The 2903-nt window shown below is 31.0% G+C and overlaps 1 non-coding gene across 1 annotated transcript; it reads left to right on the plus strand.

Annotated features, from left to right (window-relative positions):
• The first annotated feature begins 280 nt into the window (after nucleotides 1-280).
• Nucleotides 281-384, plus strand: LOC127747318 (small nucleolar RNA R71). The gene has a single exon (XR_008009118.1). It is a non-coding gene; the product is annotated as a small nucleolar RNA R71 (small nucleolar RNA).
• Nucleotides 385-2903: the final 2519 nt, after the last annotated feature.

The raw sequence follows: 2903 nt of genomic DNA on the forward strand, positions 1-2903 counted from the left end.
AATCTTGTTGACTTGCTGAGTCAACATTTTGTTCTGAGCCAATATGGCATTCAGAGCATCAATTTCACGAACTCCCTTCCTTTGAGGCGTCCCATTATTCACGGAATTCCTCTCAGAAGTGTACATGAACTGGTTATTTGCAACCATGTCAATAAGTTCTTGAGCTTCTGCAGGCATTTTCTTTAGGTGAATGGATCCACCTGTAGAATGGTCCAATGACATCTTAGAGAACTCAGATAGACCATAATAGAATATATCTATCGTGGTCCATTCTGAAAATATGTCAGAAGGACATCTTTTGGTCATCTGTTTGTATCTTTCCCAAGCTTCATAGAGGGATTCACCATCTTTTTGTTTGAAGGTCTGAACATCCACTCTAAGCTTGCTCAGCTTTTGAGGAGGAAAGAACTTAGCCAAGAAGGCCGTGACCAGCTTATCCCAGGAGTCCAGGCTATCTTTAGGTTGAGAGTCCAACCATGCTTTAGCTTTGTCTCTTACCCAAAAGGGACAAGCATGAGCTTGTAGACTTCAGGATCTACTCCATTAGTCTTAACAGTCTCACAGATCTGCAAGAACTCAGTTAAAAACTGGTAGGGATCTTCTGATAGAAGTCCATGAAACTTGCAGTTCTGTTGCATTAGAGCAACTAGTTGAGGTTTCAGCTCAAAATTGTTTGCTCCAATGACAGGAATTGAGATGTTTCTTCCATCAAACTTGGAAGTAGGTGTAGTATAATCACCGAGCATCCTTCTTGAATTATTGTTGTTGGGTTCAGCTGCCATCTCCTTTTCTTGTTCAAAAATTTCAGCAAGGTTGTCTCTGGATTGTTGTAATTTAGCTTCTCTTGGTTTCCTCTTCAGAGTCCTTTCAGGATCTGGATCAGCTTCAACAAGAATGCTTTTTTCCTTGTTCCTGCTCATATGAAAGAGAAGAGAACAGAAAAAGAAGAGGGATCCTCTATGTCACAGTAAAGAGGTTCCTTATTATTAGTAGAAGAAGAAAGGGGATAAAAAAAAAGGAAAATCCAAACACAAGGGTGAGGATAAGGGCAGTGATTTTCCAAACACAAGGGTGAGGATAAGGGCAGTAATTTGAGATGAAGAGAAGTGTTAGTAAATGAATGAATGAATAAATAGAATAATATGAGAGAGGGAGAAATTTTCGAAAATAAATTTTAAAAAGGAGTTAAATGATTTTCGAAAAATAAAGATAAGAAATAAAATTAAAATGTAAATTTAAAATAATTAATTAATTAAAGAAAGAATTTTTGAAAAAGAGGGAGGTATTTTCGAAAATTAGAGAGAGAAAAGTTATTAGATGGTTTTGAAAAAGATAAGAAACAAACAAAAGGTTAATTAGTTAGTTGAAAAAGATTTGGAAATCAAATTTGAAAAGATAAGAAGATAAGAAGTTAGAAAAGATATTTTAAAATCAAATTTTAAAAAAAGATAAAATTTTGAAAAAAATATGATATAAAAGATAAAATGAAAAGATATGATTAAAAGATATGGTTAAAAAAGATTTAATTTTTAAAATTAAAATTAATTACTTGACTAACAAGAAACTAAAAGATAAAATTCTAGAATTTAAAGATTGAACATTTCTTAACAAGAAAGTAACAAACTTCAAATTTTTGAACCAATCACATTACTTGTTAGTTAAGTTTCGAAAATTTTGAAATAAAATTAAGAAAAGATTTTGAAAATAATTTTTTTGAAATTTTCGAAAATCATGAAAGAAAAATGAAAAAGATTTGAATTTTGAAAAAGTTTTAAAAAGATAAGATTTTTTTAGAATTTGAAAATTTGACTTGACTTACAAGAAACAACTAATTTTAAAAATTTTTGACTAAGTCAACCCAAATTTTCGAAATGTTGAGAGAGAAAAGGAAAAGATATTTTTTATTTTTTAATTTTTAATGATGAGAGAAAAAAACACAAATATGACCCAAAACATGAAAATTTTGGATCAAAACCAATGATGAATGCAAGAACACTATGAATGTCAAGATGAACACCAAGAACACCTTGAAGATCATGATGAACATCAAGAACATATTTTTGAAAAATTTTTTATGCAAAGAAAACATGCAAGACACCAAACTTAGAAATCTTTAATGCTTACACAATATGAATGCAAAGATGCACATAAAAAAAAATAAAAGACACAAAACAAGAAAACATCAAGATCAAACAAGAAGACTTACCAAGAACAACTTGAAGATCATGAAGAACATTATGAATGCATGAATTTTCAAAAAATGCAAGAAATATTTTTAAAGCATGCAATTGACACCAAACTTAAAACATGACCCAAGACTCAAACAAGAATCACAAAATATTTTTGGTTTTTTTTATTTTATGATTTTTTTATATTTTCTTTATATATATATATATATATTGAAAAACATATAGGAAAAAGAAAACAAGAAATTCAAAATTTTTAAGAAGGATTCCAGGAATCTTTCAATGTTAGCCTAAAGCTCCAATCCAAGGGTTAGACATGGCTTCATAGCCAGCCAGCTTTAGGATGGAATTGCATGCATTGTGGTGATCAGTTGAAGCCTTAGTCCAAAAGAATTTGGATATGGCTTTACAGCCAGCTAGGCTTCAACATGCTTCATGAAACTCTATAATCCATTCTTAAAAATTCTGAAGACATAGAATGATTTATTTTCAAAATATTTTTTATTCGAAAATAAGGATAATTTTTTTTTGAAAAAATTTTTTGAAAACAAAACAAAAAAGAAAATTACCTAATCTGAGCAACAAGATGAACCGTCAGTTGTTTAAACTCGAATAATCCCCGGCAACGGCGCCAAAAACTTGGTGCACAAAATTGTGATCATCAGCAATGGCGCCAAAACTTGGTAGCGCTCTCAAACGTGAAACACACTTAGTCAC

The sequence above is a fragment of the Arachis duranensis genome, chromosome 4, assembly GCF_000817695.3.
Source record: "Arachis duranensis cultivar V14167 chromosome 4, aradu.V14167.gnm2.J7QH, whole genome shotgun sequence".
Taxonomy (NCBI): domain Eukaryota; kingdom Viridiplantae; phylum Streptophyta; class Magnoliopsida; order Fabales; family Fabaceae; genus Arachis; species Arachis duranensis.